This window comes from Triturus cristatus, chromosome 2_1 (assembly GCF_964204655.1).
Source record: "Triturus cristatus chromosome 2_1, aTriCri1.1, whole genome shotgun sequence".
NCBI lineage: Eukaryota > Metazoa > Chordata > Amphibia > Caudata > Salamandridae > Triturus > Triturus cristatus.
In genome coordinates this window covers 934,464,799-934,483,100 of record NC_140581.1, presented here as the reverse complement: position 1 = coordinate 934,483,100, position 18,302 = coordinate 934,464,799, and the positions used below count along the sequence as shown (strand labels likewise).

At 44.6% G+C, this 18,302-nt stretch overlaps 1 protein-coding gene across 3 annotated transcripts in view; it reads left to right on the top strand.

The window, feature by feature from the left end:
• Positions 1 to 241: 241 nt before the first annotated feature.
• The window catches only part of GCNT1 (glucosaminyl (N-acetyl) transferase 1), a 107,735-nt gene continuing 89,674 nt past the window's right edge, over positions 242 to 18,302 (top strand). Inside the window, exons 1-2 of one of the 3 annotated variants that reach the window (XM_085633403.1) lie at positions 335 to 590; positions 942 to 1,031. The gene's annotated coding sequence lies outside the window, so the exon portion shown is untranslated. Of the gene's footprint in view, positions 591 to 941; positions 1,153 to 18,302 lie in introns of all 3 variants that reach the window. The other 2 variants (XM_085633409.1, XM_085633415.1) reach the window with 2 other exon arrangements.

The window sequence follows — 18,302 nt, the reverse complement described above, 5'->3', positions numbered from 1 at the left end:
CCGCCCCAAAAGAAATCACCACTTTGCAACGATTACCGTCAAGGCATATATTCTTTGCAGTTTCCAATCCCAAAAACACAGGCTCGACCACCTTTTGGGGTCGGCAGACTCGTGATTTGACGGGGTCTGAGCTCCCTTGACCTACAGAAAGTTGGGCTTGAAAGGAAGACGCGCGGGCCTGCCCCTGTAGAGGGCGCCCTCGCCCAGACTCTCGTCCCCGGGCCGTGTGGGGACACTCCTTGCCGCCGGGGAAGGGCGCTCTGGCGGTCACTCCCTTAGACCCTGTGGTCCCGACTCCTCCGGCGTGTACGGGCTGCCTCCGCCCTTCTCCGTTTCACTAATCAGCGGCACGCCTGCGAGGCGGGGCCTGCCATCGATGCTTCCTCCTCAGCCCAGGGGACTCGGCAGAGGCGGCGGCGTGCGCTCCCCCGCCTGTCGGGCGTCCAACTTCACAACGTGCCCGCCGAGGGTGGAGGAGGATCTAGAGGCGCTGCTCCGCCCGACGGCACAGCCACCAGCCCCTTCACTCAAGGCACCCTCACTATACTCCCAGCGCCACCTCGGATGAATGGCTACTACAACATCCCCAGGTAAATGGCTCGCTCGACAGCCTTCGAACCGGAAAATGGTCTGCTGCTTTGGGATTTAGGAACGAGTACCACAAACACCTTGTCTATATCTGCCCCACAGCCCCCCTCTTGTGTGCCTAGGATGGAAGCAGGGGTGTACCCCGGTGCTCGAGTTTGTTTCTAGAGTTCACGCTCTTTTTTTCTGTTTGGGGGATTGGCACCGCGAGCCGTGGAAGCAGGAGGCAGGTGTTTCCTTTTGAGGGCGCCACACTTCCTGGATGACCGCCCTTTTGATAACGGAAGTAGGGGCGTGTTGCTGATACCCATCGCATTGCTGCCAGGTGACAGTTTGCTTCTGCTTCCTCGCCCTAGGTAAATGCAGATCTGGTCCACGCCGGTGCTGGGCGACGTTCCCCGGAGAGGTGACCGCTGCTGCGATACCCGTCTGGAACCTCTGATGTGGTAAAAAGCCAAAAGTTGTACTTTAATCCGATACAACAGAAAACAATTTTTAATATAGACGACCATCTTTTTTTTGATAGTGTACTATCAACTTTTTTGATGTTCTCGCCTATTTTAAAAGGTATTGTCACACCTACTCCGTTTGTCGCCTTTCTCCTCGTTTCTTTTAAATTGTTCTTTTAATCCTGGTGCAATAACCTAAGTCGCTTGCGCTATGTATACTTGTAAATACTGTAGCGAGGATTTGAAATTATGGTATAGTGAGAAAAGTGAATGCAACAAGTGTGTAATTATTGTTTACTTTTTGAAACACTGCCGCAAAGTTGTGTGCTGCTTTTTTTTTGTAATCTTAGGGGGTGATGTTCTTTATTTAGACCCTCACTAATCAAATTATTATACATTTCCGGTCTAACTCCCGGGCATGGCGCAGTAAGATTTTCTTTTATACTATGTGCAATTATTAATGTATTGCTTCCAGATGTCATTTCATGGTACGCAACCGTAAACAAAACCTACGTAGGGTGTTAGATATTTTTCCTCGTGGCAGCGATATGCATCGGCGCTTTTGTACCTCGATTTCATAATTTCCATTCGCTTGCATAATTTCCCCTCGCTTGCAGAAGACGTTCAATGTTTCTGGTTATTGTCTCGTGAGGTAACTTCTAACTCGTCCCTCTCTGTAATACGGTCCTGCGGGATATGATGTGTTCCACATCGCGGCTCATCTCTCGGCTCCTGAGTACAGCTGGGTGTTACCCAAGAGTCCGTGTGTTCCTGGAGATCATAGCCCCCTAGCTTGTACGTCAAGCAGGTCCCCCGGCTTTTCGCGATTTTGAGACTGGCAAGCCTCCCGTGAAGTCTGAAGAAGCACGCAACGAGCGCACACTTTTTCGTTCTCACCTGTAAAGACAAGCAGCCCTCCGCTCCTCCTTCAGGCTGCAATGCTTGGGAGCGAGAGCAAGGCATCCAGTGTGCCTCTCGGAGAAAAAGTCTGGACTCCAGGCATCTCCTTTGTGTGAAGCATGTGAGCTGCTCAGCTAAAACGAAACACCCTTTGCTCCGATTTCATGCCAAGAATTGATGTCAAAGTATTAAAATTTGATGCGAAGCAGAGAGGGATACCCAGGTAGTTGGTGCATTGCATCAATAAACCGGAAAACATGGGATCAATCCCTGCTTCCCACTCATGACAAAATGGTGTGATCCTACGCAAATATTTCATTTAGGCAAGCTCCTTTTACTTAATTGCCACAAATGACAGCACATTGAAATACATGAGCTTAGGATGTGCACTGTACAAAAACCTCTTGAAGTAGACGTTGTCGTTTTCATAGGCAATAATGTTGCTCCATGCTATAAAAGAATTTAGGTCATATACAGAGTGCACGTGTCAACTAACTTGCCTCTTAGTTCACGCGTGGCATTGTCACCAGGAGGGGTGGTGGGGACAACAATGTCATGTTTAAAAACTATCACTTTTAATAGGTGCCTCTCAAAGCATTTATACAATAAAAGCATTTATACAATATGATGTGCTCGGATGAAACGTTTCAACATGTTAAAGAAATACACTTTTCTGAACTTTGAAAAGACTGTATTTTATTTTTACGTGATGTTTGCTGCTTGGCTTACATGTCAGTGGCTCGGTTTGTGTGCAGACTTGGAGCCCTGCCAGACTCCTGGCTCGGCTCTTTGTTAATTTATTGGCTCTCCGACTACTAATAAATATACACACACACATATAGTATTCATATCAACAGAGACAAGGCCTACTCAAGAAACAAAAAGCGATCTGAGATTTAGGATCCAATTGTGATCTTGAAATCCTGCTATAAGCCTAGAGGTTCTAAAAAGGACCATTCCTATTAATGCGAACACATTTCAGCACACCCCAAAGAACCAGAACTATGACCATTGTTTTGCCTCGGACATTGACTAGTACCAATTGTTGCTATGCACATTATTACAATTTGATTCTGCAGAAAGGAACTTAACTAGTGTTGTGCGAGCGAAGGATAGCCCCTTATTGAAAACAATGGAGTCACACCTAGATGGATGACACTCTTTACTATATACTGACCATGTACTTGCCCCCTGATGCCAAACCCATGAGCAGGATATGAGTCGTAGGATTTGACATATAACCCAATTCAAATTATATTATCAACTATACCATTGACTAAGGAGTGACATTTCCCTAGGCCCTGTTTCATCATATTTTATGAGTGCTGCCATAATTTGTCGCCGTATTATATGGCACAAAAGAGGCGAGTAGATTTTGTTACAGGACACATAGAAGTTTGAAGCAACCTGCCCCATGGACAAGTAGATATTTTATTAAATTCCACAACCCTAATTATACACATCCTGTACAAAGGGATATCATTTTTATAAAAAATTGATTGACTTGCGCATGGATCAGTGCAGGGCCGGACTGGGAACCAAAATATGCCCTGACAAATTGCTCGGCCGGCCCCCTTGGGGGTTGGGGGAGCGGCCGAGCTCTTTGCCAGGGCCGATTTTGCAGCTATACTGCAAAAACTGCCCTGTAACAAAAACGACCCCAAGGGGCCCAAAACCAGCCCCAACCCATGAGGCCCACCGGGAGATTGCCTGGTGCCTGCTACGGCCAGTCCGGCCCTGGATCAGTGACGCCTCTTGTCATACAACTTTCCATATATTTTCTCACCGGATGCCAACAAATGAGCGGTGAGTCCTATGATTTGACTTATAACCCAAGTCAAACTACAACTTTATTAACTGTATCATCGGGTGAGGGGTGACAGTTTTCCAAGACATCATATACAGCCACATTGTACCAATAATGATGTGGACCAACTAAAAGATAACCTCATCTTGGGCTGTGTGGGGCAACGACCAGTTGGTTGGCTAAGTGCTACACAGGTGAGGGTGCACACTGGTCTTTATTGCAAAGAGTGCTGAGGGAATAGATATAAGTGTAAATAAATGTGTGTGTGTGGAAAGTGCATTCCCACAGGCGTAAAGATAGATTGGGGAGCATTTATATATCTTCTACCAAGGTGACTCAGTTTAAACTTGTATTTTTTGCATAGCCAATTCGAAACCTTGAAATGGGGCAATCTGAAGATTTTCCTTTGTAAATTTTCTGTTAGGTTGTGCTCTCAGCACATCTGACATCACATTTTAAAAGAGGGAGATGCACAGATATATTTTTAGTTTTGCCTTCAGTGGGCTGTGTGCAAGTGTTTGCTGAAGTATGTATGTATGTATACCCAGATTAGCCAAACCACGGCCAACATTTAAAACACAGGTGGCGAGTATTTTGGTGGAGCAAAATATTTTGTCGAGATCTGAGGGGAGTGATCATGTTATCAATATTTTTTTTACACCAAATCGGAGTCCCCATGTTGCAGTGCAACCTGTCGTCATGCAAAATTATTACATCAATGCCCCAGACTTGAGTGTTGTGACCTGTCCGCCAGTGCTTGTGTGCCGCGTGCAGCCGTTCTTCAGTCTCCGTTTATACACCAGTTTAATTATAGCTAGCCTATCCATTTCCAGAATTGGGACAGACCCTCCAAACGTCCGATTGATCGCAGTTCCACCAGGTTCAGAAGTGGAACATGCCAACCATCAGTTTCTTGATCCTGCCATGCATTCCTTGGATCTTGAAGCCATGAGCCGTGTTGGCAGGGAACCCTCTCATGTTCCTGTCCCTTCAGCAATCACAAAGGGCCTGAGTTTGACCAAGTCTTGACGGTTTTCCATTTCCTGTCTGGGTCCATGAAACTCTTAGCAGCCGTTGCCTAAATCAGAGGTGAAATCTTCAATTCTGCGACTGACCCAGAATTTCTGGGGCGAATGTAAACTTACCCGTGAAGCCCCTGAAGGTGATGTGAGGAGCAGAGTGCAAAGTTGTACCTAGGACCTTGCACTATTTTCAGATAATGGCAGGGTGCAGGGGAAGGGAATTCACCATGCGTGGGAAAGCTTGACTGAGGCCCAAGAGTCGGCTCCTCCTCCCATTTAAAGGAGGTTAAGAGACCGCAACGCCCTCTAACGCCTGTCGCAGTACTGGAACACAATGATTTTTCTTGGGTAGGCATGATAAATGACTACGCTTTACTTCGGAAAGAGCTGCATTACTTGTTCGTTTTTCAATCTGTAAAAAGCTACTGCTATGCAGTGAGTCATGGCTTTATAACTATGTGCTACCGTTTGTGTGTGGTGTTTTTTTTTTTTTTTTTTTTTGTTCTCGTACTTCACAAAATGACTTCTGTATTTTTTGTGGCACTCCTCTCTTCCATTGATGTTCACATCTGATTCACCTTGTTCCCAGCAGCTTCTGCTGAGTTACACCAGTCCTGCCTCTGTTAGCATTTGAGGGTGCAGCCTGACATTGTTTCCTTGGCGTCCAAAGAAGACATTTGATAAGGACTTGGTCTTCGGCGTCATCTTGCTCCTATAGTAATGTGATGTGTTGCGAAAGTGCGAAACAGATGACGGAAACATTGCATTGTTCTGCCCGGGGAAGCGAGGGTTGTCTGGTGGTTTACCTGCTCTATGGAGTTTACTTCTACTGAAGATACAGAGCTGTGACATAAGCACTGCTTCATGTTTAGTGCCTGGCTGGCAGTGGACCACTTCGTCAGCCTAGGGTGGTTGGTATTGTATTTTCACTTCCTGGGCCGTTTGTGATGGAGTAAAAACGGTGTTAATGTCATTCTCTGGCATGTAGAGCCCCTTCTTGTATTCAGTGTTTTTTCCCGTTTGGAGTTGATCTGTGTCTGTGTGAGTTGATATATTCTGTCAGTGTTTCGGTGCTCGCTTTAGTTGCTCTTTTCTGAAGCCCTAACTTAAGAATCCCTTCGCATTCTTTGTTTGACCTTCTTGCCCTCGGGCGTCTGCCACTCGAGGAGCTGGCATGCAGTGACAGTATTGCAGATGGGCCAGTCTGGGCACTGCTCTCGTACCTGACGACTATGCACTCCTTTTTAAACCTCAGTCGTGTTAAATACACCACGCCTCTTTACCATACAAGCCTTTATTTATAGTACGGTTTGTCCCCTACATACTTCATCACTCCGCTTGGGTCCAGTTATGCTCAAATCTCAGTTTGCAGTTTCATTGCACTGTTTTTAATGTTTTTACTTTTAGACTTTTTCTACAGCTTTAGATGGCAGCAGTGTTTTAAATGTTATACATTGAGAACGCTGGTGTTTTATCCACTACATACGAACACTGGGGTCATAGTTTGTGTTGAGCCATATTTTAGTTTTGGATTATGAGCTTTAGTCTGACTACAGGAAACTATAGTATGTGTGTTCTAAAAGGTTTGGGGCCTGGTGCAGAAGGTGACAAACTGCTTCCCCTCTTTCTACTGTAAGTGTTGCTTCTGTTGCTGTACCCGTGGAAACGGGGTACTTTTGATGAAATCTCCCTTGAATTTCCTTTCACTGTTGTTCCTGATTCCAGGATTGCTGACTACTACCTCTTGCCTGCCACTCGAGGATGCACATCTGCCCTTCAAGTGAACCTGTGGCCAGTGCTACTTCCCCAGATGCACCTCTCGGCATCTGGCATCTTCCCACTATGGGTACTCCTTGACATGATTCAGGTTTTTTTTCCCCCTAACTTGTAGCAGGCTGAGCAGCTGGCACTGGTCTTTTGCTTTCTTGCCCCTAGTGCGCCGGTATGCCCAGACATGGGTCTCGGGCTCACTGTGCCACTGGATTCAAGCTAGCCTGGCTGAAGAGGGGTGAAACCCCGAAACCGGTCCCAGGATGCTTGTATCTGATCCAGGGAGGACCTGGCTTGGCAGTTCAGGCTGGACTGTTCCCATGAGGAGCAGGGTCAAGACTGATTTGCTTATGGCTGAGGTGTGGTGAGCAAAAGAACGATGGAATTAACCCAGATCGCTTGACTGGGGGTAAATGTTTGATTTGCTCTGTATTTCAGCCATCATTTGTGTCTTGTGCATGTCAACTTGGCCCTGCATGTTTTAGAGCTCTTTTTTTTATGAATCCACGCCCTGGCTGGAGCGGCACAGGAGCATGGTTGAAAACTGAAGGCAGGGTGGGCTCCTAGGAATCGCAGCAGCAGTGAGTGGTAGGTGGCAGTATAGCCTCAGTTCTTAACTAGCAGCACAGCTGCAACTGTTGCACTCTACTTTGGTAGGTGGAGGACCTGTGGCACTGTGGCACTGTGGCTTCTGGGAGTAGCAACAGCAGTGGGTAAACCTGCACTACTGCTGCATTGGCTGTAACTGTTCTGAGAGTGACTGAAGCTTGCACTATTACTGACGTACTATGCTGGATTCATGTCAGTGACCTTTGCACTGCTACTTTCCACACTTTACCTCTTTTGTGTGTCCGGGGGTGGGTTTCACTGCTCTGTACTGCAAGTATTCAATGTGAGTGCACGTGGCACTGCTGCCTGTTGAGCTGGACCCGTTCCTTCTCTCTGTTGCACTGATACCGTTGTTTCTGCTTGTGCCATAAACTGGTGTGTGTTTGTATTGTGAAAAAAGCCTACACTCTGGGTCCATAAGATGTCCTTTGCATTTAGTGTAACTTGAGAAAACAAGCATTTGCAATGCCATTGGTCTCGCCTTTGGGGCCTTATATGTATTTAGCTATGCAGCACATTAGCCTGGGTGCTTAAACATCTACTGTTCTTTAACATGGTGGAAAGTAAGCACCAAACTGCGTGACACGCCAGATATGGGAACACATGGAGTGAAATATTGCCTTTGAGCGGGAAAAGGTATAGTCCAAAGCTCTGTTTTTAATATAAAATCAGGGCCTTCATTGGTCATATCACTGAAAATACAAGATTTGAAAAAAATATTATTGTCTACGGGTGCTCAGGGAAGACAATTTCTATGGACTGGAATCTAGAGAATGCTAAAGTGATTCTTGTATTTTACTGACCTCTGCTGGTCGTTTTCTATCAAGAAAGTTAAATCGAGGCAGTTGCCAGAAAAATGTAAAAAAAGATAATACCTCAGCAGAAAACAATGCTGGTAATTTACTGACCTCTACTGGTCCTGTTTTAATAAGACAGTTATCCCCTTGAATGCCCATGACGAGCTGGACTCGTCATGGCACACAGTTCTCGTGTGCCCATGACGAGTCCAGCTCGTCATGAGGCATCCCCTGGGAAATCCCTCTGGTGCCGGCACCAGAGTTCCCTTTAAACCAAAATAGCCTTGGAGCTGGGGAAGAGCTTCCCCAGCTCCCAAGGCCCCCCCCCCCCCCTGGTTTCCCTTAAATGACGATCGTCCCCCTGGGGGAGAGGGAGAAAACCCACTAAATTCCAGGGATTTTATTTTGCACAATTTGTTTTAGGGTGGGGGCTGCCCAAAATGGGCACCCCAATGCCCCCCCCCCAAAGAGTCTTTCTGCCCCCCCCCCCACCCGGGGGGCGCAGAAAGCCCACTAGAAACCATGGATTTTTTGTTTTATTAGTGTAGGGGTAGGGGCTCCCCAAAATGGGCATGACCATACCCCCACCCCACCCCCAGAGAAATTCCAGTCATTCTGCCTCCCGGTAATGCCGATGGTGGCAGTGGACCCTGATTCCCCCGGGCAGAAAGCCCACTAGGCGCCAGCGAGTACGCAGGCTTTTTTTATGCGTGGGGGTGGAGGCTGCCCAAAATGGTCATACCAATGCCCCCCACCCCCACAAAAAATATCCAGTCTTTAGGGGCATATCGGGATGAAACCCCCTCCCCCGATTTCCTCCCTTTTCAGCTACATTTGAGGTTTGCAGGGCATTCTGGGTGAGGAAACGTTGGGGAATCCACACAAGCCATACCTCCCTGGAATCCCCCGGGTGTCTAAATGTGTGCAGGGCTCGACAAATCCACTCGACTGCTCGCATTTGCGAGGTCATTTTAGGTCCTACTCGCCCTTTCTGGCGAGCAGGAAAACATACTAACTTTTGTCCTCTGTCTTTGAAAAGGGAGAAAATGTGACAAGATAACTAGATTTAAAGGCCTTTTTATTGCTCACAAAGCAAATGAGCAATAAAGATGCCTTTAAATCTTGTTATCTTGTCACATTTGCCCGGCTTTCAGAGACTGAGGTCAAGTAGGTTACTGTTAGGTCGAGGAGATTTTTCAAGGTACTAGACCTGCAGGACTAGTACCATTTTTCAGATTTTTCGAGCCCTGGTGTGGGTTTGGTAGGTTTCCCTAGGTGGCTGCTGAGCACCGGGCCAAAAACCCAGGTGCAGAGCTAGGGTTCAAAAACTACAGCTAGGCACTTTGCTAAAAAAGGGTAATTTTTCACTGCGAAATTGAGGTGTGTCCACGATGCGTTTTGCGCCGTTTCCTGTCGCGGGCTCTAGGCCAACCCACACAAGTGAGGTACCATTTTTCTCGGAAGACTTTGGGGAACACGGGGTGGGTGGAAATTCGTTGATCCACGCAGATTCCAGAACTTTCGACCACAGAAATGTGGGAAAAATGTTTTTTTTTTTTTTGGGGGGGGTAATGTTTTAGGTTTGCAAGGGATTCTGGGTAACAGAACCCGGTGAGAGGCAGTCAAGTCACCCTATCCTGGATTCCATTGGTTGTCTAGTTTTCAAAAATGTATAGGTTTTCTAGGTTTCCCTAGGTGCCGGCAGAGCTAGGGTTAAACTACAGCTAGGCACTTTGTTAAAAAAAGGGTAATTTTTCATTGTGAAAATGTGGTGTGTTCACGTTGGGTTTTATGCCATTTCCTGTCGTGGGCACTATGCCTACCCACACAAGTGAGGTACTATTTTTATCGGGAGACTTAGGCTTATTCAGATTTGTAAAGGAACTGTTATTACCTATTGACTTTTGATGCATTTCTGCCTTCCAAATGAGACATTGTGTAAAAAAGAAGTCATTTTAAAAAATGACCAATAATTCTCATGCTAGTATGAGTATTCCCAATTTCGGAAATGTGCAAATATCTACTGTTTATAAACTCTATATTTTGTTCCCATTTCAGAAATACATAGGTGTCTTTCATACCGATTTTTCCATTGTACACATTTTTGCAGAATAATTACTATATACCCGGTACATAATAAAAAACCATTGCAAGTTGCTGCTCAGTTTTTGTCTCTGGGTTAGTCGGGTTCTTGGTGAAACTACAAGTCCTATATATCCCCACAACTAGTAATGTCCAGCGGATGTAACTGTATATTGCTTTCAAAGAGCTGTCATAATTAGAAGAAGTTACAGGTGAAAACGTTGACACAAAAGGCTGTTTTTTTCCCAACTAATTTTCAATTTATCCTATATTTAACTGTTAGTTTCTATAAGGAAACCTTGATGGATCTACACAAATGACCCCTTGCTGAATTCAGATTTTTGTCTACTTCTCTAAAATGTATAGCTTTCTAGGATCCATTATTGCTTTTGTACCCATTTCTACCATTAACTGGAAGGAGGTCAAAACCACAAAAAATAGCAAAAATAGGCTATGTCCCAGAAAAATGCCAAAACTGTGTAAAAAAAAAATGTTGGGCTTCTGACAAAAGTCTGGTATCCCCTAAAAGTTGCGAAAATTGTGATTTCAGTCCCACAAACCATTTTTTGATAACATTTGCAGGGAAAAACCCAGACGCTTTCATTTGCAGCCCGTTTTTCCCATTTTCCCCCAAAAAAACAAAATATTGCTTTATTTTGGCTCATTTCTGTGACCCCTCCAGGGGAATCCACAAACCCTGAGTACCTTTAGAATCCCCATGATGTTGGAAGAAAAAGACGCAAATTTGGCGTGGATACCTTATGTGGTCAAAAAGTCACAGGGGCGTCAGCGCGCACTACCCCCAAATAGCCAAAAAAAGGCTTGGCACACAAGGGGGAAAAGGCTTGGCAGGGAAGGGGTTAAATGGAGGCAGTTGAACAGATAAAGTCCCTAAGCGGAAGCAGACAAGTCCTAGGGCTGATCTCCAGAGCTCCTAAAGTAAATACACATGTAAGTATATATTAATGTATAAGTATATACTAAAGTATATACAAGCGGTCTCGAATGCTCGACCTAAAAACGTCTTCGCTACACATCAGCCAAACTATTAGTTTTGTTCATGTTTTGGGTGACCGGTGTGTTTGCTTTGTAAATCTGAGGGTTTAAGTTGGAGGCATTTTTAATTTCCTCCTTCATATATTCAGGTTACGTATATTTTTTCAGAAATTATAGAATTTCATATCGGCTTACTTCTTACTGTGCTAACATGCTGGACTCCAGTAGCTTCTTTGAACTGATTGCTCATGGATGGTAACCCCTTTCGAGCAGAGAGGGCGGCAGATAGTGTCTTCTTCAGAGCAGCCCTTCAACAGCTAAAAATCGCTCTTTGTGAAGCAGAGGAAATTGAGCAATGACATCCAGCCAACATGTTCCCAACACGTGATATCTGATTCAGGAGAAACAGTTGCCATGTGTTGAACATCCTCAATTTACGATTAGTTACAAAGATTAACCTGCTTCTGGAGAAAGGTGGGCATGGAACTCGACAAACCTGTGTATACCAGGGCCTTAGTTTTGAATTCTGAGCTGTCTTTAACGAGGGGCTAATTTAAAAGGAAATGTGTCTTTTACCATGCTTGACTTCATTCACTTCGACTAGCTTATAAAATGTACCCAGTATGTTTTATTGTTTGCAGTGTGCCTTTTTTTCCCTCTTGAAACATTAACTTTTATCGATATTGCAAATGGGCCAATTTTATTTTATTTTTTTAATTCTTTTTAAATAATGGACTTCTCCTCGGGTGTCTTAGAGTATGCTGACCAGTTTCACAGTGTTTTGTACCTGCTGGCAGTCGCTAGACTTTCCTTTTGATGAACCGGTTTAAGTGGTTACCCTGAAGTTGTGATTATTCCTTTGAGTGAATCTGCATGACCTCTGGATTCTAGGAAGAACAGTTACAGACTGTTAGTTAGAAAACGACTCCAACCTTACATTGTCAAAGTCTGTCAACCATCTTGTGAGTTGTAGGAGTTTTCTTAGGGCAAACGTTAATTAGCAACACACACTCCATACTTTTATTTATAGAGATAAAAAGCCCCCAAAACACACTATTTTGCTAATGGTTTCTGTACTAAGCAACTATGGCAGACTTTTATTTTTTATTTTATTTAACCCCTTCGGTGCTCATGACGGAACGGTTCCGTCATGAGCCACGGTTGAGCTGTGCTCATGACGGAACCGTTCCGTCATGACCACGCCCGCGCAAGATTCCGTCAGCACAGCGGCGGAATTTGCGCAGCATGGAAGGGGTTAAATCACATTTTTGAATATTACTATCATCTTGTAGAACAGTTGAAGCAATTTTTATTTTTTATTCTTTGAAAAAATATATGGTTAATAGCTATTTGGCTACTTTGGTGGTGTGGGTACTTTTTGTGTGTCTTGCATCAACAGATGCCTCTAGTTTGACCAAAAGGTCTTTCTGTACCATGTTTGACATCATCCGCCAGATCTGGCCTTTTATCCAGCAGCACTTTTCCACGCTGGGACTTGCCGGCTGAAAGAAAGCAGGCGTGTTAATGATTAGCACATGGCCGGGTACTCTAGTGTAAAAATGTAACACCAAGCATCCCCTGTCCGTGGCGCCTTGTTTCTCTCCCCAGCGCCTGTATTGTAAAAAAAATGTACAGTTTTTTTAAAGAAGCCTATTAGCAGAGTTGCCTTTGGAGAGTAATGCTAAACAGGGCCTTAAGTGGGATGAAAAAACTAGGGGGTCTCTCAAAGGGACATGGCCAATGTAATTAAGGGCGTGACTTAAAAACACGTAAGCTAAAAAACTGTGCTTAGCATAGTGTGCCGCCCGACTTGTATTTTGCTGTTTGTCCAGATATGATGCAACAAGTAACATCATATGTACAACGAGTCAGGGCTATTGGCTTTGCCAATGGTTCATAGTTGCATGAGATAAATAAGCAGCAACTATGGCTTGTATATAATATTAAAAAAGCTTTCACTTAAATCCTGGAGGCACCACGACAGTGTTGCTGCTCCTGAGTTTCAAAAAGAGAAGGGAAATCCAGAGAGAAAATGACTCTTTAAAGGATTTCCCTTCCCCTACAACGCTCGCCTGGCATGACGTCATGCCGTAACTTCTCCACTAGTGAGAAGTGAGCAGTGTGAGCACGTGCACATGATGTGCCTGCTGTCCGTGCAGTCTGGCAAAAACCGGACCGCCTGCAGAAGACCGAGCCCGATAGAGACCCGTTTCGAGGCTCCCTTTAAAAAAATACAGGTGCTCAGCACCGGTGAGACCCGGCCCATTTAAAGCCCTGATGCTAAGGTAAAGATTGGATACCAGCAGATGGAAAAGTGACGACGCCGGCATGTCTCTCTACACACTGGCAGTATTTTGCTGTAAAAGAGACCGGATTTTCAATAAATGTATAGGTGAATAGTGTGAAAATATATTCCCACCCCCTCCGTTTACACACTTTATTTTACAGTTGCATTTATATAGTTCTTCACACCCCAACGAGGCGCTGAAGCACCTTTGGTGGCGGTATCATGCTGCTCCTTACGTTTGGCACCATAAGCGATAGCTCAGTAGGGGGGATGTTTTGACAGGAGTACGCTGGGCAAAAAGTCATGTCTTAAATCAGAAATGCAGCTAATAAAATCAAACTTGATTTATCTTCGCTCCAGTAACGGCTGGCTTGTACCGAGGGTGGTGGGCGGGGGGCACAAAAAAATAAATAAATTGACTTACCTTTCTAACTTGCAGCGCAACGTCGTCCTCCCTTAGGTGTTTTCTCTCCTCATTGAAGCTCCGGACCAGGAAACTGCACTACCCAATCTTGGCACTGCTCTCGCAGTGCCAGGATTGGATAGAGCAGGTTTCTCAGTGCTCCTAAGAGCACTGGAAGCCTGCACCTTCTCTACCCAGCTGTCTAAGACAACTAGTTTAGAGATCTTTAAAATGCACATGTCTGGCTGACTGTCCCAGGACTGCTGTCCAAAGAGACGTGTATTTTAAAGCGCACAGCTCCATACAGCTGCCACTCTACAGCCATGGCAACCCGTCCTGCCCCTTAATTTGGGACGGTTCACGGGTTGCTGAAAAATGGAAGGGTAATAAACTTTACCATTTTGTTTTTCAGCTGTGAGGCGATGCTCCTCCTCTCAAATGAAGGAGCCGCCCCTGCTTAGCTTCATGCCTGCTTTATGTTCAAGGAGTAGGTAACTGCGTACTGTTTCTCATGCTTGAGAACAACACTGTGGTTAATATTGTTTGTTCTCTGGGATTCGTTGTTGATTTTCCGTTATCTTTCACTTTTTGGTCAGCGAGAGTTGGATATTTTATTACTAAACCTGTTGTGCACATTAAACAGATAGTTGAACTGTGAACAGTTGTACAGCCCTATTGAGGCTATCTTTGGTGAATGATTCTAGGAAAGTCGGTGCCTGCACTTCAGTAGTTGTAGGAACATAGACCCTTTGAGTTCAGTGTACCAGTCGCTGATGCATGTTTAGCAGAGGGACCTGGACACCAAGACTTGAGCCAGCATAGAATCGCATTAATTTCTCTTCTGCCTCTACATAAAAGGGTATTTTTTTTCTTTGTGAAATGGTGGTGTTTTGAGAGAGTAAGGGGCTGATTACGATGTCGGTCGTACCGGCTGCCGCGTTCCTGTCTGAGGTGGTTGAACCGGCGAAGGTCTTTTCGGAAGCGGTTGGTCTGACTGCCGGACTACGATGCATGTATTGTGTACTCTGACCACTGAAAGACCGCCGACTCTGACATCCCTGTGGTCAGAGACCACCTGCATCAATAGAGCTGTTTAGGGATCTCTGACTGCCATCCGGATTGAGATGTGGGTTTCTGATGACCCGACCATGGTGTTATGACCAGCTGCCTAGAGTCGGAAACAAAGGATTTGGGGTGCATACTCACCCCAATCTGCTTCTCCCCAGCAGTCTCTGCTGTGGATAGGATCCTCCAGGTCCCCCCTCCACCTCGGTAGCTGAACCCTGACAACGACCCTGTGGGCGCTGGAATCCAAGTAAGTCCTTCTGCGGTATGTATCCCCCATTGACTGGACTGTGCACATTCTGCCACACTTCAGTAATGGGGTACGGGGTGCACAAGGCAATATTCCCACATATGTAATGCAGGTGTGTACATATCACGTTTTCTGAGTTTTGTACACCTTTTCAGCAACCATATTCGGTGATATGTGCTCTACTGTAGCTGTGTTCGCCGTGGTTGCATCGTAATACGGCGGAGGAATCTTTGCAGCCTCGGAGGTCGGAAAATGCTCTCGAAGACGGCGGTTAGTCCGACCAGCATTGTAATGATGCCCTAAGTTCTTGCTTGGAACTTGTATGGTTGTTAACCTGTCTCGTATTTTTTGCATAGCCAATTCGAGACATTGAAATGGGGCAATCTGAAGTTTTTCCTTTGTAAATTTTCTGTTAGGTTGTGCTCTCAGCACATCTGACATCACATTCAGACACAGCAGGCACTGGAACTAATGGAAATGCCATTTGCCCAATACCCAAGTTCAACAGATCCATTTTTATGTCTCGCTACAGACAAGAGCTCTTGTGATCAATAAATCAAGTACGAAGAAGTATATTGAGAGAGTGGACTTTGAGTCACCTCATATCTGACGATAGATTTCATGTTTTTCACGGTTAGCAATTGCCCGGATTGATGGGCTGTCCATAAAAGCTATCTCATTTTAAGGATGGTTACTTTGTCCTATCTGTGCTGCCATCACATTTTGGTAATGGGATCAAGTAGCCCTTTTGTAAACAGCAGATGCGACATGTGTTGCTTGTGATTGAGGGTCATTGTGTGTTCTCTATTGTGTTTGATTTGCTTTACCTAAATGCTTCTCCAAGCTTTTGGTTTAATTGTTGCTTGTGGGCACGGCTGAGCCCCCGAGCGTTGATCTTGTCTTGAGGTACAATTGAAAAAGGGGTATTTTTCCCTTTCCACTGGCATCTCTACCAAGTGGATTCCTACTCTGAGATCTCTGCAGGAGGATGATCTCTTAGCAGAAACCTACCCTTGTAAATCACCAGCGAAGATCAATTGGGGAGCGCAGCCCAGCATGGGCTGACACTTCTCCCACCACGTAGGACCAGCAGTTTTTCTGCCCCTTAGGGGAACAGATTGGGGGTTCTATCGCTACTCTGCCTGCCCCCCGAGGGCAGAAAGACCACTAAACACCAGCAAAATGTTGGGGTAAAAAAATTGAATGTGCACCATATGCGGGCAAGCTTTTCTACACCACTGATCCCTAGGCAGGTTTTTTGGCCACCTCTGTGGAAGCAGATTGGGAAATTTACACCTAAACTGCCTGCACCAAAGAGATGAAAATCCCCCTGGACACCAGTGAAATGTAAAAAAATAAAAAAAAGAGGGGGGCCTAAGCGCTAGCTAGGCAGTCTTTGTGCTCTTCCACCTCACCGGACATAAAGTTCTTTAGATCCCCAGGTAATAAAGGAGAAACAGGTGGGAGTTTCCTGCCTTTGCATCGCTCACCCCCACCCTTCCAATTCTGATTCAACTAACATACGTAACCCACTATATATGCCACATCTAACCTAAGACACTTGACATAGCTCTGCCTCTGCGTTGCTTATATTTTACTATTGCCGTGTGGAGGCAGTTTCGTAAAAATGGGGCAAGTTATGCCTATGTGACCTGGAATGATGGCTTAAGGTACTAAAGCATTTTCCAGAAATTACTCGTACCAAACTCGAGGGACCTTTTAGTAAGGGCCTGTGGTCCTGCAGCATGCCCTGCGATGTGCTGATTGCGGCTTTTGAAGAGAATGAAAATGTTACTGCCATTTGCTTTTTCTAAAATAGTGAGTACTATTGGCTTTGGCAAAGCATGTTAACTATTGCTTAATTTAATGTGGGTGGTTTTTTGTTTTTTTTAGCCCAATCTGGAGTCTTGAAATTTGTAGATTAATTTTTATTTTTCAGGCATGGCTAAAAAGACAAAACGAGGCTACCATGAGCGTGACAGTGACCCAAAATGTGCATATACAGATCGGGTGCCTTTCCACCAAAAACGGACTCTCCTACATCTAAGCCTCGCAAATGACGGATACAGCCAGCTTGGCACTACAATTGTTTTGTCCATAGCGCGGCCAGCAGAGAATGTAATAAGGTCTGTGGACCACTCTGACACATTTTCTTCTTATTCAATATGTTTGTAATCCTTCTGTGTAATCTGATGAATGTAACATTTCTGAGTCAACAGAAGTGATGAGTAAAAGCCTTTAAGGCATAGTAGTAGTGCGTCTTCTGTTCATCCAGTTCACTGTGTGAATCAAGTTAAAGAATAAATGCACATGTAAACAGTTTATTAGAAGACGACAGGCCATAAGTAATCGTCTGTCATTTCTCTGTGAGTACGGAACCACTACTTTCTACTTATCGGTATGGTTGCAAAAAAAACCAAACATAGGTAATGCAAAAGTCAAACCCAGTCATTACGCCTGGAGCACATGGTTTGGCAAGTCTGATCTGATCTCACTCATGGGACAAGATTGGGCCTATCTTGCACAGAAGCTGCTTGTAACAAAATCTTGGAATGGATACCGTGGGATGCAACACTTGCACAGTGAATTTTCTTTGTCCCGTGAGATGTGGTAGCATGAGGCCTATTACTTGCTTAGCCATTTCTATTTTTAATTGTATATCCTGCAATCTCAAAATGTCTCGTGTGAGGGGCAAGAAATTCATCTGTTCCCTCATATTTTACATTTTGTTACTTGGAGGCCTTTACATTTTATGGGTATGTCTATATTACAGGTAGCAGGATGAAAAAATACGAATTTATGGGCTGAATTAAAAAAAAAAAAAACACACACACACACACATATATATATATATATATATATATATATATATATATTTTATAGAAATCTTTGTATATTAATTGTGCATTGAGCATAGTGTTTCAGATAGGTAATGTGAACCATAATAGGAACGAATGTATTTCTGGAGTCAAGTCAGACTTTATTTTGCATTAGTTAAAATGCATAAGTACATACACAGTAAAAAGCAAGTGAATGGATGCAGTTTTCATAAAACAGGACAAATACATCATCTTAAATAAAAACCATGACATTTATCTCATCAGTGTGTACATATCGGCTGAATTAAACAAATTGATATATAAAAATCTTTGTATATTAATTTACATTAAGCATAGTGTTTCAGATAGATAATATGAACCATAATAGGAATTAATGTAATTCTGGAGTCAATTAAAAGTAGAACTTAACATTTTGATGTGCCAAAGTTCATGGTGGAGCT